Below are 14164 nucleotides of genomic sequence, written 5' to 3'. Positions count from 1 at the left end.
GAAAACATTAATCCCCCAAATGAGGTAAACCTCCAGGTTTAACAAAGTTTACTATGACTCTTCCTTGCATAGTAGTCATTCTTGCCAGCGTGGCAAGTTTTAATAGTTGATCAGCCTTTATCTTTACCGAAAGCAGGTTATCACAGAAGACCCTTGTTTGTACTTCAGTAATCTCAAGTCTGCAGATTTCATTTTCAAGTTTACAGATAAAAGTATATGTTTTTCCAAAAGCCATTTTCATAATGAGATCCAAGGTGAATTTTAATCAGTTATTGTGAAGTGTTGTAAGGTAAACTGAATATCCAAGGTCTTCAATGATTTTCCATTCATACTAGAGCAAAAAAAAAATCTAACATAAAATGGAACAGTGAAAATCCACCCTAAATACTTTTTCCTTGAAATATCCTTTTTAGGGAATGTGCAAATATAGATAGGAGGAAGATGATGTTAAAATATAGCCTTTCTTTACAAAATGAAAAGTGCAGGAATCTTATAGCTCTAACAATAACTAGTCTTATCTGGAGCACACCACAGATTCTCCTTCCCTCACATTTCCAAGAGAAAAATTAAGCAAGAGTTCTTGGCCACCATGACATTATTTTGGAAAGTATCACAGACCGTCTTTCTCCAAATTACCAAAGATAAAAGACTCATGGAAACACAAGTCTTAATACTGTTTGGCTCTGTGCTGTCAAAATACAAAACTAACAGTTTCACAGACACAAATCAAAACCAAAAGAGGGAGGAAAAAAGCTGAAAGAAATGGAGTAAAAGCCATGTTCCTCTTAAAATTGCTACACACTTTTACAATACAGATCTATAAATTCAGATCAGATCTTGCCAGGGCAGATCTTTGTGAGAGATCACGCATGGAAAGATGTGATTCTAAAGGACGGCCTGATAACACAAAGCTTTGCTTTGGAGGCTCCAGACTGCACACCAGTTGGTCATTGCCCCAGTGCCCAAAGCCATGACAACGCCCACAGCTGGTGTTCGTGTGCATTTCCTGCAGAAGAGGCTGTTGCAACTGCGTGGGAGCCGGACATTGAGAGGTGGGGAACCCCTTCAGTTCTCAGTGGGACTGGTCACAAATTATTCAGATCTCTGAGCATCCAGCAGATTTGTCTCCTGGGGGAGCACATTTAGCCTAGAGATGTACTGAATAGCTGTGTTTTTTAGGGGCTAAACATGTTTACAAGAACATGTGTCATCTATTAATGGTAGCATTATCAATCATCTCAGTAAGTGTGAGATGTTTATTTTCTGGACAGTAGGGAAGTAAATCAGTGCATGATGCTGAGTCCTTCCCCCCACCCATGTGTTTTCCCATAGAATATTTTATCTAAGTTCAAAATGTATTTATGGACTGAAACATAAACAGTTCCTGACTTGATGAAGGTAAAAAAAATGAGGTTTAAAAACACAAAATTTGCCATTTTATAAGATGAATGGTCCTACTTTCTGTCCCAGGTACATCTCCTGTGTATTAACTGGAAGACAAAAACACCACGTTCAGGGATAATTTTAGATAGTGATCTCATGGCTCTAAATAAAAAGCTAGCATTCTCAGGTGAATTCAATTCATATTTTACCTGTCTTTCACAGCCCACGGAGATAACTTCTGCCTAAGCTAGATCAAAAAATAATAGTACTGGTAAAAAAATCAAATTAGAATAACCAGTGACCTTGTATAACTTTAAGACCTGTTTGACTTTCAGATAAAATCAAAAAACTTCTATAGAACAAGCTCTCATTTTTAGATTAAGCTTATTTTTAGCCTCAGTAGAACTGTGATATACTGTTCTCTGAGGAATAAGAAACAAGCATCCTGGTTAACTTAATAGGGAATTTGACTTTGAATTTATTTCCTATTTAAGTTTCCAGAATTTTTCACAAAGACTGGAATGTTTTGGACTGTTTTTAAAGAACAAACAGAATTCTCCCTGTTCTTACCCTTAAAAAGCACTCTCTGACAGCTGAATTAAATCCACTTTGAGGCGGTAAAATGGAGCCCCAAGTACAGTAGTTCCCTGGCATAATATCTTTGAACAGTTCTAAGCCCTTTGTTCTTTCTAAGCCTACTTTGAAAAAGGAAAAAAGCAAAGATGAGCATGTGATATAATGGGGATTTTTCTTTGGTTGTAGTCTTTCTTTTTTCCTTTCTCCATGATTTATATGAGTGCATAAGAAAATTTGCAATGGTCAGACACTGGAAAGCTCTTCTATTGTAATTCTCTCTTTTTTTTCCACTAACAGATGTACCCTTTTTTCCTCTCCAGATGCCTTTCAACCCCCTCTTTAAACTACTGTTTTTTCCATGGTACTTTAAATATTTCAGTCTCCAAAGATGCAAACTACCAGGTTATGAATGCAAGGTGACCTGTTTCATAAGCAAAGCAAAACTGATAGAAAATCACTGCTCTTAAAATAGAGATACATAATTTCAAAACCTCAGCAATACAGGTAGGTTACATTTCAAAGAGAAATACTCCATGTGTGTCCTCAAGACTTCCTAATACACAATTATGATATTATCTAATTCGGTATATATATAATTTGCAGTTTACAACCAAATAGAAGGATATCTTTCACTAAAATAAAGTGGATATTTAATCAGCAAATCTATAAAGGGCATACATAATGCAGACTTACCTCACCTATTTCAAGATAAATTTCATTAAATTTTGGGGCAACAGAAGTTGACAGAAATCTTTGTACTTTGCAGAATAGGTCTAACTGTGATAATTTGTGAGATAGATAGTCATACTGCTGCATTCCTAAATATTCTCGTTCCACTATCCTGTACAATAGTTTGGGTTTTTTTTTTGTATTTTAAAGAGGTGATTTTCTACCTTGGAATGTCACTGCTATTAATGTACCATGCCATACAGCAAGACAGAGTATTTTGGAGGTTTTGCATAAACTCTGTTGTTATCAAAGGTCCATCATTTGAGATACATCGCTGTAAATGAAAACAGTTAAATTGATGTTTTATAGCTATAAGTTTCTAAAGAATAATTTTCACTTTGCACTAATTTGTTCTTATTGGCATTTTAATAAAAGGTGATTATCGAAAGATAGAATTACAAATAGGATTTGCAAACTATCTATATTTTGTGCTCTTCATTCAATAATTTATCACAACACATCACTTCCTAAAGTAGAAGAGCGATGTGCAACTTGGGAAACTTAATTCAATTCATTTGCATTGGATTTGAACTGAAGAGCACCAGAAACAAAGATTGATTTACCATACTGACAATCATAAAGAAAGTAATAATGAATAAATTGAATTAGATTGTACTTCTAAAGAAAGGTTTAAGTATACATTTGTTAGATATTGTTAACAAATATCTATTTTATATATAGAAAAAAAAGAGACAGGAATTAAATGACTTCCCCGTCTCACACAAAAATCTACTATTGAATAGTATGAGGTCCTTGGAGTACTGGGCCTAAACATTAACTTAAAGTCTTTTTTTTTTTTTTTAATATGAATCCAATTTTATTCCTAGATATGAATAAGCAAAAGCACTTATTTTAATAAAAGTAAGTTTTTGCATTTAAAAAAAATTTATTGCATTTAAAATTTATGTTTGATGTTTTTGCTTGCTGTTGGTGGCATCTCATACTAATTGAAATTCTAGCTTAGTAGGCAATAGACATTGCAAAACCTAGAAGAACAAAATGTCCCTTTGGGTCATGAGCAATTTATGGTAAAGCAACACAAACTGGTGAGTTTCTGAGAGAGAATTAGTTTGTACCCCACCAATAACTGTTTCAAACCAGACACTTATGCTGCAATATATCACACTCAGAGTATCTATAGTAGCTACTACCACCTATGAATTTCAAAATTTAGTGCAGTACTGCAGTAGTTGGTTACTTATAAATTAATCCTTATTATGTGATTCCTTTTTAAAGCCATGGAGAGTACGAGGTCTTGACTTTTCTGTGTGTCTTCCAGATCATTTTTTTTCATTCTAGTCCAAACCACGACAACCTTTAAAAATATATATGTAATGACTAGTAACAGAATCCAGCGAAAAGTGACACGACTGACAGAATTTTAGAAGGCGTGATCTATGAGGAAATGAGGAATGAACTGAAATTAAGTTGAAAGATGAAACATGATTATAGTCTTCAAAAAGGAAACAAAAGTCTACAGATAGTAAGGTACTGTTCACCATATCTACCAGACAGCAGGGCAAGAAAATTCAGCTTAATTTGCAGTAAGTAAGATTTAGATCAAATATTAGCAAAAATATTCTAACTAAAAGAACAATTACATTGCTCGGCAGAGATGGGATAATTATAATTATTCTGTTTTTAAGAAAGTGTGGGACAGGAAATATGTATCGTCTGTCCAAGTACGTTAGATTTGGCCTCATGGTAGGAAAATAATGAACAGGGAACTTCTAAAGTTTAATAGTAAGAGCCTACTTTTGTGCTGCCCAAACTTTTGCATTTAAAAATAATCTTATTTCCAAAGCATGCTGATCATCTATACTATTATAATTGTATTTATAGACCACAAATCAAGTCAGCTCTCCAAAATGGAATCACTCTGACTCACTGGTCATTTTATAGTCTTGGCTCTATGATGAAAGGATACAAATGCAGACAACAATAACAACAAAATAAATAACACCATCAGATAAATCCACATGAACTTTCCAAAAAAAAGAAGACCACAGTGCCCAGATATGGCCACATTTGGGTTATGAAATTTAAAGACTCCAGATATTTTTTGAAACTCATCCGTATATATGGATACTGCATATGTCATCCAAAGTTTATTTTTTTATCCTTTATATACTAAATAAAGATTATTAAATACATATAGAAATGTATATTGCATTTAAAATGTACCATCCCACTGCAGGATCACACATCTTCTGGAAATTTGTACTATTTACATTAAGTCATATACAAAATAACCTATTCAGAACTCAACAAGTAAGAGTGAAAACCAGTAACTAGCAACCCTTATAGAATCCCAAAGAGATAGTATTTTCTCCAAACGTTCCTCAAAAAATTAATGAGCCAAAAAAGGACTGTGTAAAACAGGTAATCAGTTGTTGATTACCTGTACTGTATGAAACATGGAGTAATACACCTGCCACAGAGTCTTGAGAATATACTTATTGGTTAAGCCATACCTTGAGATAAGCTGCAAAGACGAGCACCCAAATATGTATTACAGGAACAGAAAGTGTTGACAGCTCATTAGTGAGATAAACATAGACTCTCTGTGAACCTAGAAATACCCGCACACACTTGAAGATCTGTGAATATGACAGAGACCCCCACCAGGTAATCCACCACAGCGCCTGCTGTGGAAAGCTTTGTTCTTGCAAAGAGAAAAACAATACACAGTGTGAACTATAATTTCCTTCAACTGAAAAATCTCTCTGATGAGGACAGGCACGAATGCACTCCAAAGCTGCAAATCATAACTTTCAGAAGGTTGGCTGAGTAGAATTTTTTTGTCCTCTTTGAGTTTGCTTTGTTTTCTTGAAGTTATTACAGGTCATTAAAATTCATACGGCACATTGGCATGCATAAGCCTTAAAGCGTATCTCTCAAGGCTCAGACCCCCTTTTTTTCTAAAAAACGGTAGAAAAGTATAAAGAGTATTCTAAGAAGTAACATGCAAATGTTCATACTGTATATTTGCATGTAAAGCTCGAGTATGCTTTTAAAGCACATTGTTTCTTCTCAGAAATACAATAGCATCTGAGCCTAGGATGGTAAATAGGAAGAAGGAGAGGTCTGAATGCATATGCAATGGGTTCTTTTTTTCTGTGCTTGGCAAACAAGAATTGCAGACTTTTATGACTTTTAGCATCCATATTATACCTTTATTGAGTGACTGTACAGAAATAGCATTTAGACGCTTTGTTCAGGGAATGAAATCTGAACAAATAACAGACATGTGGTATTAAAATGCTGTGGAATTTGAAAGATGGTGAAGAAATTGAAAACAGATCCCACATGATTCAACCAAATCAGGTATTCTATGTTCTTTAAACATACCAAACTAGAGTACATTAATCAACTAGTGAACAGGTGGAGATGATGGCCTCATTAAATTTCTAGCCAGAATTGATGACTATGGGGGAATTTGTTCTTATGGTCTACATTAGAGACAGTAAATGATCTGAGCATTCAATGAAATATGGTGTCCACATATGGCATCTGCACTTTAGTTCTCTAATCATCAACTTCATTTTCAATTAGATACTCTCTGTCCACATTTACAGTTTGACCTGGAATATAGAATAAGGCTGCAAGAAGCTGAATCTGATCTTAACAGAAATACAGAAGAAAATATAGCAACAATACAGAACAAGTGTTCATAAGCAAAATAATTACTTTTACTTTTCATATTAACCTTGACATGTAGCTGATTAGAAAGAGGGGAAGAGAAATAGAATAGCATGGGAATGATTATGATGGCCCAAAAACTGGGAGGAAAAACAAACTATGTTCGGAGTTGCACAAGTATAAATGGTGTGTGTCAAGGAATTGTGCTGTCTTCACACGGCTGATGACGGAGTTCTGATCTTGATGAACATGCATCATGGCAAAGATCAGCAACAAAAAGAAGGACTTGTAAGAAAAAAAAGTTAAGTGAAAAATCAAGTAATTATCATTATTTCTTTTTCAAAATTTGTGAAGCTTAAGGAAAAGAAAAAATATTTTGAGTGAGGAATACTAATGATGAAATAATTGTATAGGTATCAGACCAGGACAAATTCACAGGGCTGTTGATGTGCCTAGTCTTTATCTAAGGATAGGGTGGGGAAGAAATCTATTTGATCTGAGAACACTTGTTATAGTTTGCCCTTGCTTTTGGAAGTAGAAGTCACTAGATCTTTGGGGAGGCTTCAGTTCAAAATATGCAGCATAGCTGTAGTCCCAATTGCACAGGGAATGGGGAAAGGAAAGAAGTCAGGAGAGCCTGAAAATTATTTCAGTGAGACTTCAATGCATATTTAAATGCATTCCTCTTAAAGAACAATTTCAGACATTGAGGCTAGATTCTTAGTTCTCCATTAATGGAAACTTCTACTTTTCTTTGACAATTACTGAGGTTTCACTTTTACTCCTTCCTTGAATGACACTGGTGAGCAAACTGTACATTTGCCATCCACAGCTGCCCCTTTGCTTGGGCTTTGGCTGCAGGCTGTTTTTCAATTCTGTTTTTTTTTTTTTCCTGTTTTATATTCCTCTGGTCTTTTTTCATTATGTTGAGTAATGTATAGGCCAAACAGATGCGTGGGATGTGATGAGACCAGCACTCTGTATATGTAGTACTTTATTAGTACTTTTATTTTATGATTTTTCTTCCTTTTCACAGACTTCCACATAAAGCCAAAAAAACTGCCTGCTGCAGCTGATGCTCAGTCGATTGCTTTGAAATCAAGAGTAAAATCCATACACACTTTGATAATACACATATTTTGCTGATATGTGTAGATACCTATAGATTTTACTCTGCAATTTAGAGAAGCTGAGGTTAACAATGTCTTTTCCTGAAGCAACAGGTTTAGGTTACTTCCAAATATAGTATAATGGATTAGATAGTCTGTTTTAATCTGGCAGTTTTCTGTGGTCCTTTGTTTGGAGTGGACCAGATGTCTCTTGCTTTGTTAAGAATTAACTCCGTGATTGTTTTAAAAAATATTTAGTAGACCAAGGCCACATACGTGGCACAGGTGCATTTTAACTGATTTTAACTGCTCCGCTGTATGTTTCTGTAATTAATGACTAGGATTCTGGATGTCAAGCTTTTTTTCTTTTTTCTTCCTTCACGAAGGCTGCATGCCCACTCTATTAAAAAGAAGACAGAGGAAGAGAAAAAGAAAAAGATTGAGAACTGCAATTGTAAAACATTAGACCAGTACTATGCTTTGTAACCTATGATTTGTTTACATATAAAATAAAATAGATGAACTCTGAATATATAGACAGGATTAGCAGCAAGAAATACGAAAGTTAAGTATAGAGGCAGTTTGCTAATTTTGTACCATATGCCACAGGATAGCAGAGGATCTTTAATCATTATTCTATTTTAAATATGTGTAACATTAGCACTTTATAGGAGAAGCTATTACCTGCACGGTATTAGTTTATCTTTTTTTTTTTTTTTTATTTAGAAAAAGATCAAACCCAAAAGTTAGAAGAGGTAAGGTTAAGGGGAATATTAGAAAATCAACTTTCCAATTCAGATTGATGTATTCAGGTCATCTAAATGGATATATAAACCAGCTGCTTAGTGTAAGGATCTACATCTTAGGCATCAACATCTTTTCCAGAAGAGTAAGGAGACTGGAAATTACTGCAGGAAAAGAGGAAAATACCAAACTGAGCAATCTCTTCTCCTGCAGATATTCGTGGTCATCCAACAGCAGAGAAAACTTTTTTTTATTTATTTATTTTTACCTATAGTTTTGTTCACTTCAATAGTCAATAAAGAAACTATAATTTAAGTTGGTTTAGGTAAAGATGATTAGCGTGAGTTGTTCCACCTATCTCCATGAGCTGAGTTTTCATCTAATGGGCTGACTTCAGGAAGATCTATGTCATTTTACCATTTTATTGTCTGCTGGGCTAAAGCTAAAGCTAAGAAATTTGCTCACAAAATCTAGAAGCAAAAGCTAAAATCATATTCTTTCTAACATATTACAAACTTTTTTCTTCCAGGCCTCAATTCTTAAGAACTTATCATTAAGAAACAAATGAGAAGGCTTGCATCATCTTGGATTCTCTTGATTTCTGGATTTCCTTTGCTACCCTGGTGTCTTCTTAATTTATGTGTAATATCTGAAAAGGATTAAAAAATTTTTACTATAATTTATACTCATTGTTTAAACATACACTCACTACTTTTAAATCCATTGAACTTGCCTGCTTTGTCCCACAGAGTGATACATGTACAAGTGAATAATGAACAAAGCCAGTTTTGCAGAAGGAAAAAACAAAAGCCGTAAGAATCCATGAACTTCAGGGGACTGCAGATCACATATCAAGCCAGCAACAGACACAAGAATTACACAAAACATACAAGAGAAAAGGCAAGTAGAAATACACCCAAGAATTGAGACACAATTATGGTATCACCCTGGACAGAAGAGCATATAACATAAGATTGATAGTCCCTTATATCTCTGAACCTCATTCATTTTTTCTTTGCAAAGAGACAGTCAAAGTTATATCAGCATAAAGGGGGTGTAAAATACTGGTTCTCTGACTTAACAGTTGTGCTTTTTTACATGATTACAAAAGCTGGAGACAAATAAGAATTAAACCCTAAAGGCTTGGTGGGGCTACTTAGGGGAGGGGAAAGGGACTTAAAGGAATCTTTTTTTTTAATCCATTTTTCAATTAAAATAATCTGCAAGTTTCAAAATTCTATCAAAATAGTCCTCAAAGCAACACTAGATTGGAGATGTCAGGTTGCACGTTGTACAGAACTGATCAAAATAGCTTTCAATGATCAAAATATTTTCCAGTAAAAAAAAAATCTAGATTCATAGTACAAGTATATCTTGGGAAAGCTGAAACATTTTTTAATAGTTCAAAATTTTTTGACTCTACCTTTTTTATTTGAAATGAAATTAATTACAGTATAGTTATCTTAAAATGTACCCCTAAATACTTTAAATTTCATATAATATAAATAAGTTTGTCTTCTGATACTAGAAAACATATTAATGGTTTCAAAGGGATTTTCAAATCATCACTTTTCAGGAGCTATGTACTGGCTTATCTTTCTGAGTGTCACTTTTCATTTTAAACACTTCTGAAGACCAGAAATTCTAGTTATAGGGCCAGATATAATTGTCTTCAGTAGGTGATGTTGCTTATCAGGATCGATATAGCATCAATAAATGATCCAAGATACCACATTAGAATGCAGTACAGTTACATATAGGTAGATCTGTTGTATTGTTCTGCTAAATCCTTCAGAAAATGTAGAACTACATATAACCCTTACCACACATCTCTGATATTTTCTGTTGCTTTCCCTTTAGATCTATCGTAAGGTGTCTATGTCGGGGATTGTATTAATTCTGCTCGTCATTAGAACATTAAGCACATTAGATTTACTAAGTAAATCAATATGTTATGACAATGGAACTATCACTGTAGCTCTATGATTTGTTGCCCAGTGGTGGCTAAATCTTCCTTAATGGACATGTCTGTTTTGAGAAATAAATATACTACTCTAATAGCAGAAGGAAGGATAAGATGAACAGTATTGATATTGAAAGAATCGTCCCAGAAGTAAAACTCAGTCCATACCTTTCAACTAGGCAGTTTTCTCATGTCATTGGAGAAATGTTTTTTTTTGTTGTTGTTGTTACTGTGTTTTATTATTCAGCTACTCAAAGCCTGTACTTACCGTGATAGAAGTAGATACATGTTTGACATTTTTAAATTGCATGCACAAAAGCAGGAGTAATATGCAATAATATGGATTAATATATACCTTATGATCATTTGAACTTTAAACACACATAGTCATGTCAAAAGTGTATACTGTGGAGCTCCCTATCTGTCAAAATACAGATTCCGGCTCTTCTAATAATTTACTCCTCCAATTCACTTCAAATATCATGGGCCTTTTCTCTACAATACAATCTGCAAAACACAGCGATGCTCCAAAAATGAAGAAGTTTGTGTCAGTTTTTCAACATACAGCAGTATATACAGTGTGGTAACGCTTTCTCATATTTAGTATATTCTTTGTGGGTTAAAGGAGTACTTTGTGGGTTAAAGGAGTAATAGGCAAAATTTTCCTTTTTCATAATTACGATAGTTGCCTTTTGCAACTCTAATTCAGAATATGGTATATGAAAACACTTTTTGAAAGGAAAATTTCCCTGTTGTAAATTGTTTACTCTAAGATCCCTTTCCTCATCCCCCCCCCCCCAAAATCCCCAAACCAAACCAGACCTGGAAACAACTCAATCAAAATCTATTCTTGACTTCTCCCAAATCTCTCTAAAAGACTGATTACATATTTAGAAAGTTAAAAACAGAACTGTGATACAGAATGGAGAAGCTTTTACCCTACAACGAAAGGAGTTGGAGGTTCTGTGAGGTCCATTACAGTCTATGACACTGTATTAAATTTCACATGGATAACACTGTTCAAAGCCCACGACGCTTGTCAGGTCTGGATAAACCTCTTCCTGCAGTTGCATGGGAGAGCCTCATGCTTTTGTCTCTCAAAGAAGCCAAATCTTTTCTGTGAAAATAGTTGCTACCCGCTATCAGCTTCTTTTAAGTTCCTCTCTGAGAGCCAGCACCTCAGGGTACTTGCAGAGTCCAGAACTCAGAGCTGGCAGCTAGTGCCTTTTGTATGGGCACTGCTGAATTCACTGTCTTGTGAGCATGAGAGGCTGCAGCGCCTCACATCATCTCCTCTCCTTGAGTTTGGGAGCTGAGGTTGAATGACAGAAGCTTCTGTCTTTCACAGAAACAAGATATTCCCAGCTCAGTTGATTAGGGCTGTCTTGCCTTTTTGACAACACACCTGTCAACTGAAAATCATTAGAAAGATGAAAAAAATCAATGTGAAAAAAAATGGGGAAAAGGAAAAAAATAGAAAGGATAATTGGCAGATCTGTATAAAACCAACACTTAACTCACTCTCTCAGAGTTCCACATGCAGTACTTTTCATTTACCAATAGCCTTCTTTCTCCACAACAACCTTTCAAACAATGCAATAAGATATATTCAACATTTCTCTGCACGTCCAATGAGAAATAATGGGAGTTATAAATTTGCATAGCTCCAGGGACTTCACTTATAACAATAAGGATCTGTCTTTCATATTTTAATCAAAAAATGTGCTTTTTAAATAACTTCTTTACTATAAAAGGTATAGATTTCTCTACAGATTAAGTAAATACAGGAACACATGAAGAGACCCAAGACAAAACTCAACTCCAAAAGTACTTATTCTAGAAAACTGTAAACCTTAATCATAGAGCTTAGAACAATAAATCCTTCTAAATGATATCTTGCATTTAAAACACTTACAGACAATATCCACCCTGACATCAGAATCCCCCATTCCCACTCTAGTCAACAAAAACGGACAAAGAACAGAGTCTATGAATCTGAAATCAGCGTGAAATTAATGTCTCGTAATAATGCCTGGAGAGTAAGAATGTGCATATGTGTAAAGACAACAGATTTTTTTATTCCAGTTCAGAGCTAAATAAAGAAGGTGTGCCCTATATTTCTGGTGCTGAGTGTATATTATTCTTGTGGGTTTCAATGGCATCTACGGCTTCACAGTGGCAATGAATCCTTGCTGCATTACAGCACTTCACTGTTCTGCCTGATTTCTTCTAGGGTAAACTGTTACAAAACATGCTGTATGGATTAGAGGTGATTTCAGAGTTGCTCTGAATGACAACCTGTTGTCTGGCCCAATTCACAAAATAAACGTGAATCACTCCTGCTCTCTTTTGCGTCTTGATGACTGGAAAGTGTGAAGGTGAAGTCCTGATTCAAAGGAAGGTACACTCTGGGAAGAAGAGATCAGACTAGCAAAACCTGAAAATATTGGCTACTCAAAGAGAGCACAAATCAGCCAAAGAGATTAAGAGACCCTACCAAATAGTCTACAGCAGATATGACCTAGGAATCATTAAATTATCAAATTTTTAAAAATCATTCTTATGGAAAGAGAACAGAAAGAGGAAAATGCGATGAACACTCCCTTTAATGACTTTCCTCTAAATCTTTCCTATCAAGATTGTCCTTAACAGAAACTGGAAAAACACAAAACTTGTATTTTTAGCATATTACTTGGAAAGACCCCATACCACTTGCATAGCCCTGGCTTTTTCTAGAGCTGCTTTTTCTCCCTAAAGAATAGAGAGTGATTCCCTTTTTTTTTCATTTCTCTCTGTGTAGAAAAGTATGCCTCTAGGAATTAACTTTTACTGCATTGCATGGCATCGTGTCTGTTCCCTATGGTCATAATGCTGAAAAGAGATTTTTTGCGCTGCCTGATGTTTCTGCTTTAGGTTTCCAGCAATCTGGGTCTAGAAAAGGCATTAGAAATTAGGAATTAGGAATGTTACATATGCTCTCATCATTATTCCTGAAAAAACAGTAAATCACTGCAAAAGCACATACTGCTTTCTTGATTATGCTTTACCGTAACACTTACTATATTAATTATATTTAACAACTTTGTGTATTTAGTTCTGAAAAAGAGAAGTCTAACTTTCAGGAAGAAGATTACACTGATTAATCCCATGGCTGGAGCTGGCTGGAGGTTTTTGTTTTTGCAAGTAAAAATCTCTGTTTTTCAGTTTATACTGCATGAAATATTGTTTTGCCGATGGATTTGAAGTCTCAAGTACAAGTAACAAACCTTTTTGCGTAAGCATGGCTTCCTTTTGCCCATTTGGACAACAGCCAAGGTTTTACACAAGAATATCAGTTCTTTAAACTGATAAGTACAATATACAGGACTGCTCAGGCACAACTGGCTCATACTTGCAGCTGCTTTTTACTGCTTTTGTTTAGAAAGAACTAAAACCTTTTCTGAGTTATCAGAAAACGCTAGTAAAATCTAGAGGAGATACAGGATCATACCACTGGATCAGGGGTTTCTGTTTGCACAGATACTTGTGCCAGCACAAGAATTTTCAGGTGCTTATGAATAGAGATTACATGAACTGCCAGTCCTATTTCTTCCACTTCATTACACTTCATTTGTCTGTTCTAGAAAACTCTCCAAAAGATGCTGCTTTAGCTCCTTGACTTTTATCATCTCCTCAGTTCTATGCTCTTCCTTTTACATCCTTATTACTAAATGAACTACTGCTTACTTTGATTTTCCTTTCATCTGCATTTTCTGGGTGCTCAAGTTGTGTGTCTGGATGATATCTTTCCATATTTTAAGTGCCTGAAAAGGCATTCCAAAAAAAAAAAAAAAAAAAAAGAGTAGAAAATAATCAGAGGCAGAGGAAGGAGATCTACCTACATTATTTCCACAAAACAGTCACAGTCCAGCGTTATTTCTACATGAAAATAAGGCCTTTGCTTGTAATTTTTATAATTTTTGGTACAGATGTATTTCCAGGGATGCCGCTGCACATGCCAGCCATAGATATCCTGGTA

At 35.0% G+C, this 14164-nt stretch overlaps 1 long non-coding RNA gene across 1 annotated transcript in view; it reads right to left on the bottom strand.

The window, feature by feature from the left end:
* The window catches only part of LOC104144042 (uncharacterized), a 38544-nt gene that overhangs the window by 13660 nt on the left and 10720 nt on the right, over nt 1-14164 (bottom strand). The window lies entirely within an intron of this gene.

This window comes from Struthio camelus, chromosome 1, assembly GCF_040807025.1.
Source record: "Struthio camelus isolate bStrCam1 chromosome 1, bStrCam1.hap1, whole genome shotgun sequence".
Classification (NCBI taxonomy): Eukaryota; Metazoa; Chordata; class Aves; order Struthioniformes; family Struthionidae; genus Struthio; species Struthio camelus.
This window is presented reverse-complemented; position numbering and strand designations above follow the sequence as displayed.